This window comes from Mustela nigripes, chromosome 3 (assembly GCF_022355385.1).
Source record: "Mustela nigripes isolate SB6536 chromosome 3, MUSNIG.SB6536, whole genome shotgun sequence".
NCBI classification, from domain to species: Eukaryota; Metazoa; Chordata; class Mammalia; order Carnivora; family Mustelidae; genus Mustela; species Mustela nigripes.
The window spans coordinates 192,668,363-192,691,049 of record NC_081559.1 but is presented as its reverse complement, the minus strand read 5'-3'; positions in this window follow the sequence as shown (position 1 = coordinate 192,691,049).

Genomic DNA, 22,687 nt, shown 5'->3' with positions numbered 1-22,687 from the left:
TTTTATATAGTTTCTGTCTTTCAAAGCTTTAAACTTAATTCTGAATTTTCTAAAAGCCAGGGCAGAAAAGCGGAAATGGAATTTTATGTAACTCACACTGCTGGGGCTTATTGTGCTCCTGTCTTCTCTTCCCTCCACTTCTATTTCCCACTTACATTAGATCATCAGGCTATGATTGTGACCATCACAGACCTGGTTCTTCCTTGTGGCCCCTAAGGGTCCAGACTATGTCTGTCCTTGCTTGTTCATTTGAGGGTTGCAGACATGGTTTGCCATCTTAGAGTCAATCCTGACTACTTTTGCATTATATGTGAGCAAAGTCAACCCAAACCAGCCACATCCTGCAAAATTCCTCTTGATACTTGGAAACTTAACTAATAACCTCAAAACCAGTTATAATTCCACAGAAGTAATTTCTATAGTCACCCCACTTTAGCTTTTTGGTTGTAAATCACAAAAATCCAATTAGCTGACAGAAACAGACAAGAACTTTATGGAAGTATATCTTTTTTTTTTTTTTTGAGGACATGTTTTTGTAATTTTTAATTTTATTTATGTTTTACTATTTTGTAATGTTATTTTATTTTTTTTTCAGTGTTCCAAAATTCATTGTTTATTTACCACACCCAGTACTCCATGCAATACGTGCCCTCTTTAATGACCCGCCACCAGGCTCACCCAACCCCCCACACTTCTTCCCTTCAAAACCCTCAGTTTTTTTCTCAGAGTCACAGTCTGTCTTGGTTCATCTCCTCCTCCCATTTCCCCCAACTCATTTCTCTCCATCTCTCCATGTCCTCCATGTTATTCCTTATGCTACTCAAGTAAAAGAAACCATATGATAATTGACTCTCTCTGCTTGACTTATTTCACTCAAATAATCTCCTTCAGTCCCATCCATGCTAATACAAAAGTTAGGTATTCATCCTTTCTGATGGAGGCATAATATTCCATGGTGTATATGGACCTATATCTTCTATATCCATTCATCCATTGAAGGGCATCTTGGTTCTTTCCACAGTTTGGTGACTGGGGCCATTGTTGGTATGAACATTGGGGTACAGATGAACCTTCTTTTAAGTACATCTGTATCTTTGGGGTAAATATCCAGTAGTGCAACTGCAGGGCATAGGGTAGCTCTATATTTAATTTCTTAAGGAATTTCCACACTGTTTTCCATAATGGCTGCACCAACTTGCATTCCCACCAACAGTGTAAGAGGGTTTCCCTTTCTCCACATCCTCTCCAACATTTGTTTACTGTCTTGTTAATTTTGGCCATTCTAACTGGTGTAAGGTGGTATCTCAATGTGGTTTAGATTTGAATCTCCTTGATAGCTAATGATGATGAACATTTTTCATATGTCTGTTAGCCATTTGTATGTCTTCATTGGAGAAGTGTCTGTTCATGTATTCTGCCCATTTTTTGACATGATTATCTGTTTTTTGAGTGTTGAGGAGTTCTTTAGATCTTGGATATCAGCCCTTTGTCTATAGTGTCATTTGCAAATATCTTCTCCCATTCTGTGAGTTGCCTCTGTTTTGGTGACTGTTTCCTTTGTAGTGCAGAAGCCTTTGATCTTGATGAAGTCCCAAAAGCTCATTTTCAATTTTGTTTCCTTTGCCTTTGGAGACATATCTTAAAAGAAGTTGCTGTGACCAATGATAAAGAGGTTACTGCCTATGTTCTCCTCTAGGATTTTGATAGATCCCTGCCTCACATTGAGGTCTTTTATTCATTTCAAGTTTATCTTTGTGTATGGTGTAAGAGAATGGTCGAGTTTCATTCTTACATACATAGCTGTCCAATTTTCCCAGCACCATTTATTGAAGAGACTGTCTTTTTTCCACTGTATATTTTTTCTGAAAGTATATCTTAAAGAAGCAATGACAAGGCTAGAGACCAGAGTTGGTACAATGGATCAAAATATTAAGAATGGAAGAAACTGAGAACATAAGCAAGGGATAGGGTCAAACTCTCTGATTAGAATATCAGTCACTGGACTTTGCCTTTCTGCTGTGAGTGATCTCCCATCTCTGTTCCATTTGTCTAATTTTTTTTTCCCCCCAAATTAAACATGGAGGGTGAAAGCCATTTACTGATGAAGCTTAGCCATCTACCTGACCCTTAGCTTCCTCCAGACAGGGAAAAGGAAGATGTGGGCATCCCTGATTGGATCCCTGCTACCCACTAGAACCCAAACCCTTAAATATAAGGGAGTTTCCATGCTGGGCAGTGAATACCCAGCAGGTGGTGCACCACCTTTGCTTCCAGCCTAAACTTGGAGGATGCAACAAGCTTCTCAACATATTTTAATGGGTCGGTACACACTCTCACTTCAGACATGAAGGATTGACAGTTTCAGGGAAATTAGGCTTATTTTTTGTGGCCCCAAGTGATTGCACTAAAATATGGTATCTACATGATTGGGAAACTATTCTCAGTGAAACAGAGCACTGACAAATAGCAGGAGAGTCCCAAAGATAGAATGCCAGCCGGGAATTGAGTCAGGTTAAGGCCACGTGATGACTCAGCAGGGAATATCTAGAGCTTCACTATCCGATGTGGGAGCTGAGATCTAAGTTTGAATTAACCCAAATTCCAAAATTGAATTCTTCAGTTGCACTAGCCACATTTTAGTGGCTTAGTAGCCACATATGGTCACATATGCCATATTTGACAGCACAGAGAGGTAATTGTCCCATCAACACAAGAAATTCTGTTGGACAGGACTATTATAGAGGGTTTCAAAGCATCAGTCATGGTTAGACCCACTGGAATTAAAGCCTTTCAGTCCCGACAGTGGAATTGAAATTGTATACCACTGGGCAGACATTACTGGCACTTTTCATGTTCAAGAGAAACAAAGCAAGCCTTCACACAGGAGATGACAATGAGACTATACCCCAAAATAAATGTACCCCCAAATAAACTAAAGGAACAGATAGCACCTCTTCTAAACTTTGTTATCCATCTGATCTGTGTTCTGACTATTCAGTCCTGCTGTTGAAATGCAAAAGTGGTCATAGGCAAGACAAAAATAAATGAGTGTTGCTATGTTCTGATATGACTTTGTTTATAGTGAAATTTGAATTTCAAATAATTTTCATGTAGCCCAAAATATTTCCTTTTGATATTTTCCCTTCAACCATGCATAAATGTGATCAACTTCGTTTGCCAGCCCCTTCCCTAAAAGATCTCTCAGATTGGGAAAGACAAGGAGGAAAAGGTCATCTGACCAACCCTCTCCCGTTTCTGCCATTGCCAGAACATCCAGGCTAAAGCAGTAGCGTTTTGCAGTGATGTGATGTAACGTGATGACTGTGCAGTGTCCTGCTCCGTTGTTCCACCCTTGACTGGCCTGAAAATCAATAGAGCTAAGGACTTATGAGAACAAAGTAAGGAATTAAATGGACCCACTTACAAACATGTGCTTCACTACTTCCTTACTCTGCAAGTCTGAACAATTTACTGACTCATTTTATCCTTCTGTTTTGTTGTTGTTGGTACTGCTATTTTGAATTATAAAATATGACAAGTCCATGTAATCCTTTTGTGGCCTGTTTGAGGATGAAATGAATTACAGTAAGTAAGGCCCTTTGGAAATTATCTGTCAACTCAGTATTGTAAATGGAAGCCATCGTTACTCACACTCAGAGAAGACAATAGTTGGGTGGCAGAATGGTTGAATTGGCGTCAAAGTTTGCAAATGTTATGATGTAAGATTGGGAGAAGCTTGGCAGAAGACATGTTCTATTGAAGCCAGTTAGAATTGTGTTCATAATGTAAGGAACTCTTCTCAAAAGGAAGGATTCTGAGGACGATGCTGACTGCTAAATGTCATGTAACATCAGGAATCCTGACTCAGAAGGGAAGGGGGATTATGTATTTGATTAGAAATGCATTTCCTCCAATTTTCAGGAAACTATGATTAGTTTCCTGCAAATGAAGCTTTAATTGGACCCATCTTGAACTGATGAGCAGATCATGGAAATGTGTCCTACGTCTTGCAGGTGGATTTGGTCACACTTGAGTATCGAGTGCAGGTTAGTTTAAGCCTGGCTGTACCCAGACATCTTCCTTACTGAAGTCTGTTGCAGAGCAGAGGGCAGGAGGGAAGGGTGTTTGATGTTTCCTCATTTAAGGGGAGAACCCCCTCAAACCATCCAGATTATATAAGGCATGTCATTAGTCGTTCCTCCTTTATTCATCCCTGTAAGCATAATATGGACCAAAAGTGTCATTTCCTGCTTTCTATATGTTCTCTCAAACACACAAATAATAAGACTGAGTCACACTATAGAATTCATCAGAATAACATCACGTGACACTAACAAGAAACCTGTAATTCTGAAGAAAACTGTTCAGCTCAACAAACATTAAATGAACCTAAATGCCAGTCATTGTGATTTACAGCGGATTCTTGAACAATATGAATGTGAACCACACAGGCTCACTTATATGTGGATTTTTCCAGTAATGACAGCAGAGTGTTATAGATGGATTATCTCTTCTTTATGATTTTCTTAAGATCATTTTCTTTGCTCTAGCTGACTTTATTGTAAGACTACAGTACGTAGTACAGATAATGTACAAAATATTTGCTAGTAGATTGTGCTATTGTTACTTTGTTTCAACAGCAGGCTGTGCATAGTCAGGTTTTTAGGGAGCCAGAAGTTATACACAGATTTGTGACTGTGTAGGGGTCATGAGAGACACTCCTCATGCTGATGTTGTTCATGGGTCAACTGTACATACATGATCCTGAGAACAAATATGATAGCCCTTATTCTTAAGAAGTTTATAATCTGTGGTGCTTGGGTGGCTCAGTGGGCTAAAGCTCCTGCCTCCAGCTCAGGTCTCAGGGTCCTGGTATTGAGCCCCGCTTCGGGCTCTCTGCTCAGCAGGTAGCCTGCTTCCTTCCCTCTCTCTGCCTGCCTCTCTGCCTACTTGTGATCTCTCTCTCTGTCAAATAAACAAACAAAAAATCTTTAAAAAAAAGAAGTTCATAATCTACTATAAAATAATTAAATGAACAAAATGTCTTTTTTTTTTTTTACGGAAAACTCAGTTTATTTTAATTTTTCCTATAATTAACCTACAGTGTTATATTGATGTCATGTACAATATAATGATGCAACAATTCTCTACGTGACCCAGTGCTCATCAAGGTAAGTGTCCTCTTAATCCCCACCACCTGTTTCACCACCCTCCCACCCACTCCCCTCTGACAACCACCAGTTCTCCGTAGTTAAGAGTCTTTTGTTTTGTTTCTCTCTCTCTCTCTCTCTCTCTCTTTTTGAACAAAAGAATTTTTTTAAGAGTAGGGAGAGTGTGGAACCAAGTGAAAAGCCTCAGTAGTGTCCGGGAAATGTCCGGCCACTCAGAACCATGTCCTGGTTGTCTCCTGCTTAAGGGTTCCCAGAACGTGGGCAACTGTAGGGTTCCATCCTGTCCCAGCTATAGAGGTCAAGCCATGGGTCCTGGCACCAGTTCCAGTTACATCTGGCAGGAAGGAGGGGCACACCTTTCTTTCTTTCTTTTCTTTTCTTTTCTTTTTTTTTTTTTTTAAGGTATTTTTAAATTCATTTCAGAGAGAGAGAGCACACAAGTGTGCAATCGTGAGTGGGGGCAGGGGCAGAGGGAGAAACAAGCTTCCTACTCAGGGAGCCTGATCTGGGGCTCAATCCCGGGACTGTGGGATCATGACCTGAGCTGAAATCAGACACTTAACTGACTGAGCCTCCAGGAGCCCCAGGGGAACATCTTCCTATTTTCACAAAGGCTCAGTGTATTTATCCGGGCTTTATCTCACTGTGGAGAAAAGAAGGAAAGAGGAGCAGGCAGAGGGAGAGAGGAGGAAGGCAAAGAAAGAGGAAAACCCTCCGTGGGTTGTTGGTAGAAGAGAGGGTTGTAAAGGCAGGAAGAAAGAAAGAAGAGAGGTAGATTTCTCTCCTAAGTCAGGCCTGGAGGGACATTGCTCAGTCCATGGTCGGCAGATTTTTTCTGGAAAGGGCCAGATAGTAAATATTTTTTTTTTTTTTTTTTATTTTAAGGGCCCCCTGGTCTCTAAAACAACCCTCAAATGCTGTCATTGCAAGGGACATTACCTAAACAGAAGGATATACCTCAATACCAATTAAACACTACTGACAAAAGCCGGCAGCTGGTGCATAGGCTGTCGTTTGCTGACCCCCGAGTTTTCACCCACAGTTACCAGCCACACAGCTGAGCATCTCGGCACCTCATCAGCCAAGTTCTTCGTGATTTCACGTGCATCAACTCATTGAGTTCCCCCAACCAGTCCTGTGATGGAGGCCCTGTTTTCCTCATTTTACCTGTTTTCTCACTTTCTTATTTCTCATTTTACCAATGAAATTGAGATTCAGACACGTGCTTGACTAGTTTTTCTGTGAGGGTGCCTGGGTCTTTGGGTTGTGTTTTTACATTTTTAACCCCCGTAATGATTCTCCGCTCTGGCGTATGTCACAGGTGCCCAATTCTGCATGTAGGGAGTGGGAGTCTCAGGGAAGGTGAATGACGTACTCAGGAGCTGTCAGCAGATGGTGCGGGTGGAGAACAGAACGCGCTTGTCCTGAACCCTATCCCCACTCTCTGTCCTGGCTTATTGAATCTGGCTGGTCCCAGAATTATTTCAAATATTTTTTTTTAAACTAAGAAAAACATATTTTCTCTGAGCTATTGAAATGAAATGATTACCTTGAATATTGTGAGAAACTGGCTGAATGCCGGAGAGAACAATGTCATTCTAATTCGGTAGGTTTTCAAGTCTTCTTGTATAGATCACTGGGAGTGGGGGCTGTATTTTTCTTTTCAACCACGTGCGGCATATTTGCAACCTGAGATGACGGCTTTAGAAATCTGAGGTGAGTCTATCTTCAAGTAAACCTAGTTTTCAGTAGCATCCAGCGGTCCTAATCCATTCGTTGTGACCATTAAAACCAATGCCTAGAACAGTGAGCTTCACAGCTCAGGGATAAATGGAACCTTCCTTATGATCGAAATGGGGGCTCTATCCCACAGCTGGTTTCCTTCCTTCCCTTTGTGAGGGTCTGTGAGCACAGCAGGGGTCAGACGGTAGACAAGGAGGGGACACAGGACTCCCAGGTCAAGCTGAGAAGCAGAGAGGTCAAGCTGAGAAGCAGAGAGGTCTTCAGAAACCTTCTTTTCCTCCCCATTTCATCCCATCCAGTCCCGCTTCATCCCCTCAGTTAAGTTCAGCCTTGTTCTGGGGTAGACACTGTGGGGAGAAGGAGCGATCACAGCAGGAAACACCTGCTTTGGCGTCAAGCCTGGATCGAGGTCTCAAGGTGTGCAACCATAAGGTCTTTATTTAATCCCACTGAACGTGAATATTTTCATCTGTTAAGTGGGAGAAGTGACCCTTGGAGTCCTGAAGTAGAATTCAGAGCAGGTGAGGTGCGTATAACATGGCCGACTCACGGCCCATGTTAGGAAATATTACTTCACTCTTCCCTTTGCTCTCAAAGAAATACACTATGGGTGAGACACCATCACCGATTTAAGAGACTAGATTAGTGCTCAAGTCAAGGAAAGCTGTGGGAGCAGCTCTCACACAGAAAATAGCATCTTACCTGGGAAAAGCAAGGCAGGGGTATGACCTGGACGGTCAAGGAAAATGGAGGGGACATTTGAGGAGACAGAAGATTCCAAGGCAGTGACTGCAGCAGCATAAGAGGAATTTGCTCTTTATTATTATCTTTTAAATATTTATTTAAATTCTGGTTGATTAACATACAGTGCCATATTGGTTTCAGGAGTAGAATTCAGTGGTTCATCACTTACATACAACACCCAGTGCTTGTTAAAATCCATCCAGTGTCTATGAACCGGATCCTGTGCACTGGTCTGGGTGCTAGTGGTGAGCAAGACTGACAAGGCTCCTCCTTCATGGAGTTGAAATCTCGTCAGGGCAGTAGACACTAAGCAGATGAACTGATAAAGGGAACATCTCAGTAAACAATAAATGTCATCAGATAATGGGTAGCATGGGCATGAATGAAATCGGAATGGACTGCTTATTTAGATCGGGGAGACAGGGGATTCTTACGGAAAGGAATGTTTTGAGCTGAGAGCCACATGGTATGAAGGAAGCATATGGGGAGCTGGGGGCGGAGAGCTCCTGGTAAAGTGAGAGCCGTTAAGGCTCAGGTAGGCTGTGAGTGATAGAAGGAAAGAAATACATCCCATGTGCTTGGAAGGCGGGGGAATGGGACCCGAGACAGAATGATGGGTACGATCTGGGTCTCGTGGGGCCATTTAGGGCCACAGCAAGGGGTTTGAATTTCACTGTTAGCATAATGGAGACTTTTTAAGGAGGCAAGTGGCATGATCTAAGATCTAGGAGAAATGGGCTCTCGAGGGGCAGAAGTGAAAACGGGCAGTGTGTCATCAAGGTTGTGAGTTTTCCAGCTGTAGGTGATGGTGGTTGGGCTAGATGGTTAGCCATGACCATGGAAGGGCATAAACCTCACATTTTTAAACAGAGCTCACATGGTTTGCTGATGTAATGAAGGATGGTTCAGACTAGGAGTAGAAAAGAGGAAGTGAGGATTGCATTAAAAAAGAGTGACAAAGGTGTAGGGGACCCAGGATGTGATGCTGCCTGTATATATAAGATAACTGAGAAGATCATAAATTTACTGACATGATGTGATTTATCAAATGCATTCCCCAGTGTCTTTACAATACATAAAGCACTCCCATGTTCATTTGCTTTTTTTTTCTTTTTATTTAAATCCAATTCAGTTAACATACTATAACATATATTTTTAGTTTCAGGGGTATAATCCTGTGATTCATCAGTTGCATACAACACGCCGTGCTCTATTCCATCAAGTGCCCTCCTTAATGTCCCCAACCCAGTGACTCTAAACCACCCCCCCACCTCCACTCCAGGAACCCTCAGTGTGATTCCTAAACTGAGGGTTTACTCACAGATGGTTGTCAGACCTATGTAAGAAAATGAGAGACAACCCTCTGTGAGTAGAGATTATGGGCACCCATTTTATGTATAAGGAAACTGAGTCCCAAAAAGGACAAAAGCCTTGCCCAGGTTCATTCGTGCAAGTGCAAGGGCTCAGGGCTTAAGGCAAGTCTCCTGATATTGGATCCTCTGCACATCTTGTTACAACACAGTGCTGATTAATTTACAAAACCTAGAAACTGAAGTCCATTCCCTACAATGTATCCATTCAAAAAATAGAGTAGGGTAATGCAAAGAACCAGGACTGTTAGTGAAACCTGCGTTCACAGCCTCAATCTATCAAATACTGATCCTGTAATCTTAAGCAAAATTTTAGCCTCTACCTCAATTTTATGTGTAAACTACAGTTCTTGTACTCAAAGCAGAAGGTTGCTGTGATTCAGTGGTTTATATAAACTACCTAGTGTAGTGTCTGATACTTATATCGCTTACCCTTAATTTTCTAGGAACCAATAAAACAAGAAAATTTGTAGCTCAATAGTATTATGCCTTTATGTGTCTGGTGTCAGCACAGTTAAACTTCTTACCTCTATCAATATGACTAATGACCTACTCTAACAGCAATAATGATCCCATTAATGATAGTGTTGATAAAAATTACAATAAAAAGCTTTAATCAAAGAAGGCATATTTCCCTATGGAATTACAAATATTTCTATTGGCTATGATTCAACACGCCTTTGCAAGTCAATCTGTGGAAAATACTATAATAATAGTCATAGCTAGTAGTTATTAAGTTTGTTGATATGCCTGGTATTGTGTTAAATTCCACATATATTCATTTCTCCCTCACAACAAAACTCTGAGTATCGGATTCTGTTATTTCCCTCATTTTATAGATGATGGGACGGAACACAGAGAAGGTGCATAGCTCGTCCAAAGTTACATACTTCAGTTGTCAAAATTAGTGTGTGACATGTGTAGTTGTAGACTCTGTTCTTGGGTGTCCACAGTGTTTCGTAACAAGAAGGAAGGGTTAGCGCTTGTCTTGTGCTGTGTATGCTGTCCGTCTTCAGTTAGATGTTATTAGCTGCCCAAATGCCACCTTCCCTCTTAAAGAGCTCCTGCCTGTGTGCGCATCCTTGGTTCACAACGCCCAGATACTAAGCAGTGCTGGAAAGAACATGCTTTGTCAATAGAGAATTCTGACCTGGTATCTTCTCTTCTGTGCAAACCCCCAAATTCTTAAATTTGTCCCAGGACAATAGGTCATTTATGTGTTAAATGTGTCTCTAATCACCAAACCTTAGTAATTCATAATACCTAACATTTCTGGATTTTCTTTTTCTCTTAAATGAAAGTTATCTGAGGATTTAAAAAGGACATAGTTCAATGGTCCACAGGAAGATAAAGCTCAGAGTTCTTATTGCAATATAACTATTATTTAATTTATTTAATGGATGTTTTATATGCATGTAGGAAATGCAGAGTGTAGGGGCCAACTGCACAACCAGTTCTGAGCACCTTCTATTTGTCAAAGCCAGTTGGGTATGAATGGTGTTGAGATTGTATTCAAACTTTCAGTGATTTGTAGATGGGATGTTTACAAAGACTTAAATATTTTCCACTGTGATTTTTGCCGTGAACTTCACCCAGATCCAAACACCAGAGTTCATTACCTACTGGATGTCTCTATTTTTTTTTTTTTTTTAAGATTTTGCTTATTTATTTGAAAGACAGAGATCACAAGCAGGCAAAAAGGCAGGTGGAGAAAGAGGAAGGGAAGCAGGCTCCCTGCTGACCCCGACGCTGGGCTCGATCCCAGGACCCTGGGATCATGAGCCAAGCGGAAGGCAGAGGCTTTAACCCACTGAGCCACCCAGGCATCCCTGGATGTCTCTATTTATTATAAATTTGTTTCCTCTTTGTCCAAATGCTGGCATTGTCTTGGATCCAATGAACCCAAACATTGTGTTTTGTATGATGGAGTTGTCCAACATGGGCCTTTTTCATGCCACCGCTTATATTTCCCTTTTCCCAAATGGCTATACTCTCATCTAAGAATGTTACTCTTTTGGGTTCCTGCACCCAATTCCTCTGTGTGTGTGTATGTGTGTGTGTGTGTATGTGTGTGTAGACTTCCCCCACCAACAACCCATTCTCAGATACTAGCAGGGTGTCCAAAAATTCAGTTCAGTTCTGACACTCTCTGCCTGGAGATACCATCAGGTCCCACAGATGAAGGATTCTGTCCTGTGGGTCTGCCCTCCACCCTCTGCCGACACACACACTTCAGATGCTAGTTGCCAGTCCAGAGATTGCTACTTGTGCTTCTGACCCACTTGCTATAAGCCAGAGGTTTCCATGACCTGTCCAAGGGTTTAATTAATTTGCTAGAGTGCCTCATAGAACTTGGAGAAGGTTTCTAATGACTAGATCACCAGTTTACTATAAAAGGATGGAACTCAGGAACAGCCAGATGGGAGAGATGACCAGGGCAAGGTGTGGGGAAGGGGTGTGGGGCTTCCAAGTCCTTTCTAGTCGTGCTCTACCTGCACCTCTAAGAGTTCACTGGCCAAGGGAGCTCTCACAACGCTGTCCTTTTGGGGTTTTGTGGAGGACTCACTATTGGGGTAGGCATGATTATTAAATTAAATTAAATTAAATTAAATGATTATTAAATTATTGGCCATTAGGTATCGATTCCACCTCCAGGTCAAGGGGGTGGGACTGAAAGTTTCAACCCTCTAATCATGTGGTTTGTTCTCCTGGTAACCAGCCCCCATCCTTAAGAGAGCCCAAAAGGCACCTCATTAGCATAACAAAAGACAACTTTATCTCTCACACATTTCAAGAGTTTTATTTTTTTAAAAAAGAGTGAACATAATAGTGCTGATCATTTTGTGTTGATCTTGTTTAATCTTTGAAGCTATGCTTTAGGTCATCTTATTGTCTTAAAAGATCAGTGCACCAACCAATAAGCATATGAGGCCCTCAAATATAAGAGAACATTCCAACGGCCACAAGTCTTGAAGGCTCACAGCTGAGTTCTGGGAACCCACTTGGACCTGACTTCTTACCAGCAAGCTAGTCTGTGGTGCTTTTGGTACAAATTGTCTTAGAATGCATGTCCTCAGTATAGATAATAATAGTGCTTGTATTTTTTATAGATTTTAATTTTGATTTTCACATTAAAGAATGTATTGTCACTTAGCTGTCTGTCTTCTCTAAAGCTGACCGAGTGGGGAGTTCTTGGGCTTCAGAGTCAGGGAAACCTGTGTAGGAAATCTCACTCCATTTTTTAGGTGTATGATCCTAGGCAAGGTTCTTCGCTTTTTAGACTCAGTTTTTAATCTGTAAAACAAGGTTAGTAGTGTCTGTTTGGGGGACTTTAAAGGAAGGCATAAACTAACCTATGTCAAGGTCTCAGCCAGATGTCAGGAACAAGGTCATTCTCAGTCAGTTCCATGGACCTGGCTGTTCAAGGGCCAATTCACTGCAGAAAGAGTCTCCAATGGGAATGAGTTTTGGTTCTCTTTCTGTCATCTCTCTTACCCTGTCTTTTGGTTTGTACTGTTTCTTGGCAAGATATCTCAACTTATGTTGAATTTAACTGTTCACGCAGAGAGGATTGAAACAACCCAGGCTAGAAGATTCCTGAGGCTGACCACGAGATGTCCAGCTAAGTGCTGGTTTTGGGGGATGTTTGTTATGCAGTGAAAGCTCGGCAATGAAGCAGAATGTTACATGTTGGTAAGAACAGCATGATTATTATGGCCTTGTAGGGTGCCTTCAAGGACCAAAAACTCTTCAAGGAGAAGCTACCTGTGGAAGGGTATTTAAACAGAGAATTCCATGCTCACATTTTCTCTTTTAAGTAAGATCACTCCTTTGCCCATAAGAATACCAGACTGCAAGGGGGAAGTTCCTTATCAGGGAGAACAGCCCCAGCAGAGGTCCTGGGGAAGCATGAGAATTTAAGGCAGCTTAGTGCAGTGGGGAGAGGGAAGACATGCGTCTGAGCTGCTGGGGAATACAGAATTATCCCTTCTGGTATATGCCTCCTGTTTTCCCCCACTTCAAGTTCAAACTGTTTCCTCTAATATTTCTAGGGAACTTTGTTCTCTTACAACAGGAGCTCCTGCTATCTCTGTGCTGGCCTGCCCCCCTGGCCCCACACAACCCCGACACAGCAAGAGCTGTATCTCCTCCTGGATCCTGACATTCCTCACTCAGTTGTTCTGCTAGGGGCTTTATAAACATCATACAAATAAGTCAAAATGACCTTAAAGTGAGTTATGCTGTCCTCAATTCGTTTGTCATCTTTTGTCTCTTCTAGGAAATAAAGCATCTCCTTGCAACATCTCAGAGTTTGGGCGCTCCCCGCAGGGTCTCTGATTTGGCTGACTAAACACCTCATCGTTCTGGGGACTAGGTACCACATAGCTCTCCCCCTACCTGTTTTTCTTCTCATCTTCAAGTTCAACTGTCAGTGTCTGTGGTGTTTCAAGTCATGCCACTCGGCGTCTGAAAGCAGCCGGCTCTAATATATTTGGTCAGGGAGACATGGGTACTTTCCATCCCGAGACTCACCGCTCCAGAAAATTAGACGTGAATTCCATACACAGAATATCTCTGCAAAGAAAATGGTTCTATTACTTCATCTCTGGATGGAGTGGAGCCTCCAACCCCCGTGAAGGGTTTCTGTCTCTGTTCGATCTGTCCCTTGACGGATCGAATCATTGCCAAGACGGCTGCCGTGGTCATCTCTCAATTCTCTAAAACTGCCGTTTTCAGTCAGGGGTGAGAGCTAGCCATGAAATCAAGAAATGCTAAGGAGGGCCACGAGCTGGAGGGATGAAGGGGGCGATTTCAGAATTAACCGGCTGCGGCGAACTCGGTTGAGGCTAACTGCGTCTTGGAATATTTGCCTAAACATAGGCCACATAGTTTTCTTCTGGGTTTTATGAGGCGCATCTGTAGACTGTGTGTCTGTGTGTCTGTGGCAGCAGGCAGATGATGAGGAAGAGAAGAGGCAAGGAGAGAAGGAAAGGAGAAAGGACATGGAATGGGGTGTGGGGAGACGTGTATTCCTTTTAGGTAAAGGAGCTTTTCCTTCCATTGTGAAGTCTTCCACCTCATGGCATTTCCCAGCTGGGTGACCACAGGCCAAGCTGACCTTTCTGGTTCTCGGTGAGATGTTCGCCAAGTGGGATGATTTCTGCAAGTTCTCTTTGGCCTACTGGGTGATTGATGCCTTTACTCCAAGTGGAATCACCGGTACCCTCTCTGTTTATGTCAGGGGTATTTCAGGTTCTTGATGCATTTTTGTTGAATGAATGATCAAATAAGTGTGGAACTCAAAGGCATTGAGCTAGGTTGAAAATCTTTGACTTTTGTTAAAATCACATGCACGGATATTTAAGTTTTTTGTTTTGTTTTGTTTTGTTTTGTTTTTTCAATTTTTTGTGCTGTGAAGGGTCTGGTGGGGCACTGGGCTGTGACTACACTGAAATGTAAACACACCATTAGTATGCCCAGGCAAGGCAGACGCTACTTTCCAGAAATATGTTACAGATGGTTACCCTGCATAGCCTGTGTAATGTTCTGCCAAGAAAGCAGGTGACAATCAACAGCTACTCAAGCACTGTTTATTTTAAGAAATCATGCTACATTGTATTCAATATATTGCATGCAAGACTATTTCATATATGTTATTTTTAAAATAAGTGGACATTTCTGCTGTTTAGTTACTCTATACATAGCATACATTTGATTTTGTGGTACAAAGAACTTCCAAGTCACAGTTGAAAAGTTCACTATATGGATAAAGTCAATCCTATTTTTTAAGCTTTTTTTTCATTAAAATGTACTTTTTCACTACAGTCTATACCTGAAACTAATATAATATTGTATGTTAACTAACTGAAATTAAAATAAAAACTCAAAAATTTATTTTTTAAGTAGGCAATATATTTATCTAGTTTAAAATATTTTTAAAAATCTGCAAAGATATGAACACAGAAGTCTAGTTTCCATAATGGATCACCAACACCTGGCCTATCCCATTTTTATAAGCTTTGTTGAGGTATATTGATATATACTAGGATGGCCCATATTTAATGTATACATTTTGATGAATTTGGACCTATGCAAACACCCATGATACCATCACCATAATCAAAATACTAAGAATATCCATCATCTCCCCAAATTCCCCTTTGTTCTTTCACATGTGTGTATTTGTGTGTGTGCTTTTGGTAAGAACGTTAACCATGGGATCTATCCACTTAACATATATGGTTTTTAAGATTTTATTTTAAAAAAAAAATGTCTACACCTGAACCTGGGGCTTAAATTCACAACCTTGAGATCAAGAATCCCATGTTCCACTGGCTGAGCCAGCCAGATGCCCCACTACTTAACGTATTTTAAAGTGGATGACCTTTTATTATTAAGGGTAGATACTGTGTTGTCCGGCAGATCTCTGGATCTCTACACTGTTTTCATTTTGTTGAACTGAAACTTTACGCCTGCTGGTTTGTAACTCCCCATTTCTGCCTCCTTGTAGCCCCTGGCAACCACCACTCTATTCTCTGCTTCTGTGAGTTTGGCTAATTTCGATTCCTCCTGTAAATGGAATTGTGTAATGTTTGTCTTCTGCGACTGACTTATTTCATAGCATAATGTCCTCTGGGATCATCCAAACATTAAAATTTGGGTTGTTCTGAACTTGGCTATTGTGAACCATGCTGCAGTGAACACGGAGGGGGGTGGGCAAGTGTCTCAGAGAAAGTCATTGTCTTTGGGCTTCTTGTAGTCTTTCTTCAAGGTGTGCCAGGACAGGGGGCTAAGAATGCTTTTACTCAGACCATTTCTCAGTGTGGGTTTTTTTTTTTTTTTTAAATATTTTATTTATTTATTTGACAGAGAGAAATCACAAGCAGACGGAGAGGCAGGCAGAGAGAGAGGAGGAAGCAGGCTCCCTGCTGAGCAGAGAGCCCAATGCGGGACTCGATCCCAGGACCCTGAGATCATGACCTGAGCCGAAGGCAGCGGCTTAACCCACTGAGCCACCCAGGCGCCCCTCTCCGTGTTGTTTTTGTAGCTGGTGACCTTGAGAGATGAGGTAACATTTCCTCCCTGACCTAGTTTATTTACATCCTGCTTCAGAAGTAACAGAATTCCCGGGTCCTTCTCTTTCTCTGTCTGCTTCTCTGCCTACGTATGATCTGTCTGTCAAATAAAATCTTAAAAAAAAAAAAAAAAAAAAAGTAACAGAATTCCCAACCCAGGTATTCCTTAGATTTAAAACAAACCCACTGTGTGTGTAACCATAATCTGGGCCATATTATGCTCGCCTCCCCATGGGATTGGGGGGGGAGGTGGTGAGGGGGTTGGGGGGGGCAAGAGAAACAAAGCTAATGTGATGATGATAATGCCACTTGCTTTCCCATGGGTGGTGAAGTCCTTCACCTCCAACTCGGGCATCTTCTGTCTTCTGCCAACATTCATGCAATAGTTACAAGCTAACTCTGTAAGGAGGGGAAAATGCAATCTCGAAACCAATACCCTGTTGGTATGAAGCGATACAGGGTAATTCTGCAAACTTCTTCTTCCTCTTCCATCTCCTCCTCCTTTCTCTTCTTCTTTGCAGGGTATAGTTCACCTTGCCAAGAGCTTGGAACCAACCAGGACAAAATCAGCATACAAACTGGCAGATACGGCTCAGCTAAAATGCCCTCCACACCATTGTGAAGTGTTGATGGGAGTACTTGAGACTAACTGAAGTCAGGTGGCTAGTCATTCTTGCCATCTAGACCACGCTCTTTAAATATTTTTATGCCTTTATTCTAATTTATTCTATCATTGTCCACCAAAGAGAGCGACTGTAGGAACTATGTAAACCTTGTAATTTCCTCAAGCTCATTTTATTTTGTTAACTGCTTTCCCAGCGGGAACAGCAGTTAAATCTTTACCATGCAGAATTTTGGATATTTGGATATTTTGGGAGGGGACCTATGAAATATCTGGAGAAAGAAGGAAGGATATCAATAGGGACAATATTCTACCTCATATTCTTATTTGGGGAGATTGATTTGACCTCAGGGCAGTTTTCAGATTAGCGCCCCCCCCCCAACCTGGACAGACTCACTGGACACAGTAGTTGTCTGGAGTGAGGGCTTTAGCTTTCTCTCTTCTCAAATTTTCTCTGCAGGACACACATTTTTTTTTTTTTTTTTTTTTTTTAATGGTTAAAAGAAGTTAGGGGATCTAGTGACAGGAATCTTGATCTTTTTTTTTTTTTTAAAGATTTTATTTATTTATTTGACAGAGAGATCACAAGTAGATGGAGAGGCAGGCAGAGAGAGAAGGGGAGGGGGAAACAGGCTCCTCGCTGAGCAGAGAGCCCGACGCAGGACTCGATCCCAGGACCCTGAGACCACGACCCGAGCTGAAGGCAGCGGCCCTAACCCACCGAGCCACCCAGGCACAATCTTGATCTTGACTTGACCTCATCATTTCTAGGTCTTGATTCTACGAAAGCCACCTCACCCCTCTAAGACTCAATTTTCTTACCTATAAATGAGGGAAACTATGCTCAGCCACAGGGAGGTTAGGAAGTTTCAAGATGATGCATGAGAAATCCTAATGCTGACATGCTCGCAGAGATGGGAGAGTTGTCTGACTTCTTTCCTGAATGTACTTTGTCCCAGATGCGATCCCTGTCCTGTTCCTCTATCCCACGTCCTACCATGCCAGGTGCCCTCACGGACTTCTAAATATCAGTAACTGAATTTCATGGTTGGGGGACTTCTCCAGAGCTGGGTGGTGGGGGCGGCAAGCCATATGCATGACGGACCCCTAGCTGCCGCAAGCAAGGACGGAGAAGAGTCGGTGTATAAAACATCCAGTTGCTTGGCTCTCAAGATGTATCACTCCCAGGCATTTCCCAGGCACACCCCCTGGGATTTCCCTGTGTCCAGTCACCCATAGTGACAGGAGAACTCATTCTTTACTACTTGACTCTTCATGTTCTCACTGCCCTGGTTTGCTGCATCTTCCAAATGAACTACTTGCCCTTGAGTCCTTGCCTTAAGGAGGACAGTTCCTTGGTCCCCAGGCCTGGGTCCTTCCCATTCACCACTCCTTTTCCTATGCGAGCATTTGTAGGAAAGTAGGTATGCTCCTCGTCCTAAACAAACTTACCCCATCTGCTGCTGCTGCCTAAAACAAAACAAAACTCACCCTGCCCCCTCCACACACATACACACAAAGAAGAAAATCCTGTGTTGGAGCACAGAGTGGTTTTTGTCACACTGAACCTGAGTCGTATAATGCATTTACGGGCTGGTGGCAGGCATAAGAACACTGAATAAATGATTCTCATACCAAATTCTGCAAGCTTTCTGTTGGGGAGGAAGGTTGGAAAGCTTAAAAGTCTGACACTGGAAAACAGAGAAAACCCTGGGAGAAGCAAAAGACAGAACATAGGAGTTCAAGATAGCCCACTGCCCTGTCTAGAGATTGTGAGACGCAGGCTGGTTCATTTTTAATCATGGCTGCTTTCATGTAGAGAGGGGTTAAGAGTTTACATAAAACATCAAAGCACTTTATATTTCATTTATTAAGTTGTTTACTGCCTCGGGTACCTGGGTGGTTTGGTTGGTTGAGTATTTAACTCAAGTTTTGACTCAGGTCACGATCTCAGAGTTGTGAGATTGAGCCCCGCCTGTAAGATGCTCTCTCTCATTCTCCTCTACCCTCCCCCCACGACTTGCATGTGTATGTGTTCTCTTTCTCTCTAAAAAGATAAAAATGCTTACAACCTCTATCTACGCTAACAAATATTTTTCAAGGCCATACTATGCAGAATACAGTATGAATAGCGGGGGACAAAAACAAAAATGCAAAAAATACAAACAAACACAAAGGGAGGTGTCTGGAGACAGGAGAGCTCATGCCTTACTAGTTGACTCTTCGTGTTCTCACTGCCCTGGTTTGCTGCATCTTCCAAATGATCTACTTGCCCTTGAGTCCTTGCCTTCAGGAGGACTCTTCAGAGAGTCATGCTCTAGTTTAGGGAGGAGAGAACATAAATAATTGTATACTATATTGTCACAGAGTAACCTTATGTAACATTGTAATTTTGTAATTGTGTACTGTGTTGTCCTAAGGGCAGTGAGGTGGAGGGGGTACGCAGAGAGAGACATGCAGCAGGAACATCGCAGTTTTAAGGGCTGGGCAGATGGCCATCTAATGGGATGGCCAGAAAAGCTTTCTCCTAAAGTGACATTTGAGCAGAGACCTGAAGGGACGGAGAGAATAATCCGCACATATGTCCGAGTGTAAGGGGAGGTGGGGACCATGGAGAGGAATACAGATGAGAACCCTGTGGCCAGAACCCAAACCGAAGGGGGCCCATGCTTCTGGGTGGCCAGGGAACACAGGAGATGTGAGGAGAGGCGAGGGGTGGTGGGGAGCTGAGAGGGAGGCTGGCATACTGGAGAAATGCAGTGTGTCTGAAGCCTTTGTGACAGGAAGGTCCCCAGCAGAGGTCAGATACAGAAGGAGGAGGCTAAAGGTGCCGGGGCAGACAAAAATCAGTTCAGATGAGACCGTGAAAGGATAGTGCGCAGCACAGAGGCACAGGTAGGCTGCACAGGTGTGAGGAGAGTTGGTCAGGAGGCAATGGGGAGCTCTGTGCAGTGGAGCAGACAGAGGCCAGATCTGGCTGTGGAGCGGAGTTTATCTGGGACAAAGCTTTTGAAGCCCATCAGAATACTTCTTCTACCCACAAGCATGCGGGGTGGTTGATGTTAGCCTTTGTCTACCTCCCTAGGGATTGGCAGAAATTGAGAGGGTCAGGGGACCTTTGTTGTCATGGGCTCCAAGTCTCCAAAACAGAACTAATGGCCTTAATAAGATGCAGAACAAGTAGTATCTGGGGATTCAGTCCCAGTCCCTCCTCTTAGATGGGAACTTCAAAATTCCAGTTGTATTTCTTGCAGCTTTCTGATTTTTTTGTCTGACTTGAATTACAAGGTTGGAAACAGCCATTCCCCACCCCCACCCCCCATTTGAAGGATACGGTGCAGGATCTATTTCAGTCCTACACCCAGGTAGAGCGTTGGGACTATTTTGTTGCTTTTAGTTATTTCATGTTGTTCTTTTGAGCAAGAGGAAGGGAAAGGGACACTGACAAAGACTGAAAACTTAAATCTAGGTGGAAGCAGACTGTCACTGAGATGAGGAGGGCACTGGCTCTGGCTTGGACTCTGGCATGCCGTGTGGTCTTGGGCATACCCTCAAGTCCTTGCTGGATCCAAATTTCTGGAACATGAAATGTGGTTCTGGAACAGATGCTCTCCGATCTCCTTTCTGGCTCTGATATTCAGGATTCCAAGTAGAAATGCCCAGATGCTATTGAAAAATGTGAACATATGGATGAATTTCTGACCTGCTGGCACAGGAGCTGCCTCCTCAGTTACCAGGCAGAATGAGCTCGTTACCCAGGATTGCACAGATGTCTCAGGTCTTCAGTAGGCAAAATGTTTGGATCACAATTTCTTAACACCTTTTCAAAATATTTTGCTTTGTCTGTCCTTTGGTTCCCATGCCCTTCAATTTTCTGTGGTGGAAGAGTAAAATGGAGGGGTGGGGAAGAAAGAAAATTACTGTCACTTCTTAAGGAAACAACACTGTCTTCTGTAGTGTTCTCCAGAAAGTCTTGCAAACGCTTTAACTTCACATAAAGAAGCATTTAGAGTGGTCTGTTAAGTGTTCAGCTCCATGCCAGGAGCCGGGGTGACAAAGGTTAATAACACATGAGTTCCATCAGGCAAGAGCTTGTGATTTCCTATAGAGGAGGGACCCCGACAGATTGTAGCCTGCTAACTGTTACAAGAACGGAAAGCAAAATTCTGTGGGAACTCCAAATGGCCCTTAACCTGGTTTGAGGGTTAAAATGTCTGCTCCAAGCACCTCCCTTGTTTGCTTTGTGGACGTGATAAGGTCATACGCAGAGAAGTACGATGAAAATGTGTGATGAGGAACAAGTCTTAATTGTTACAATACAAATTTTCCAAATTTTCTCAAAACATGAACCATGTGAACACCTTGCTAAGGCTCTTCTGAAGTCTTGCAGGAAATTTAAGCTTTATTAACACCCCCAAAACTTACCCAGGAATGGCTGCATAATTTACAAGATCCAGTGCAAAATGAAAATGTGGGGTCCTGTGTTCTAAAATCATAAAGTGCTATCAAAATGCTCAATGAGTATACTCAGACTGTAAGCATCAGAAAAATACTCCCTAAAGACATTGAGCCTATGCTTATAGGTGATGACAGACAAACATGTCATGAGCTCAGGTGTGGACAGTCTTATCTTTTTTACTGGCTGTCAGTTATGATATTTCCAGAGAAGATCACCAGGAAGGATCCACAAGCTCGAAAACCAACTCTTGTGCAGGAATGAGAAAGCATTTATGGTTGGACATCCTCTGAACTAATTACCCATTTTTCTCTGACACCTGACTTTGGACCTCCATCCGCATCCTCTGTCTTTGTTTCTCCCAGTTACTAGGGAGCCATATTGTATCAGACACTAATCTAGATTAGTAAAGTGCTTCGGGAAAATGGGGACCTGCTGGGACACAGAGCATGCTGGGACCCGCCCCAGGAGACTGTACTGATCCTTAGTTAACACTGGGAAATCTAGGAGGAATCCAAGGCCAACAAAATCGTCACCGGGGTCTCATTCCTTACACTCATCATTTGGCCTGTTGAGTATCAGAGATTAATTTTAAGATTGACACCTCTGAAATACCTTCTGAATCTCTCCTGATTGGATTAGAAACTTGGCCAGATAGACAGATGTCAGATCCATAGATGGACGTCAGTTAATCCAATTTTAGAGAGCTGAAAAAGGCAGAACCTGGAGCAATGCAGGAGCTCTAAGGATCAGGTCAGACATCACGTGTGTCCCCCATCCCTGTGGATGGGCAAGGAGTTCTCCTGATGGGCTCTTCCTCTTGAGAGGCATGTGGCAACACAGTTCTTGATTTGAATGCAGGTTCAATGAATTTTGTGCTGTGAAGTATTTGCTACATATTATTGGTAGAAGCTTCATATTCTGTATCTGCAAATCTAAGACAACTACATTAGCTTAGCCTGGGTTTCCCAGAAATAGAACCTGAAACAAAGGTTGAAGTATATTTATTTTGAGAGCAGGGTAAGTATAGGAGCCAAGCTCTGAAATAGGAAAAGCCAAAGTAAGGACGCATTATGGAGTTGAAAGACTGGTCCCTTGTAAACATGTTAAGAGCCTTAAGAAAAGGACCTCAGGACCTCCATTCAAAAGAAGTTGGAAAATATTTATCTATTAATTACTGCATTAGTCTACTCTGGCTGCTATAACAAAATTCTATGACTTAAGCAGCAAACATTTATTTCTGAGTTCTGGAGGCTGGGAATTCAAGATCAAGCTTTGGGGGTTGTCAAGGGCTCTCTTCCTGGTTTGCAGATGACCTTCTTGACAAGTTCTCACATGGCAGAGAGTGAGAGAGAGAGAGCTGGCTAGTTCTCTTGCTTCTTTTTTTAAGGGCACTAATCATATCAGAAGGACCTCACCCTCATGAGCTCATCCAAATTTAATAACCTCCAAAAGCCTGACTCTGAAAAATGATCACTTTGGGGGTTAGGGCTTCAATAAATGAA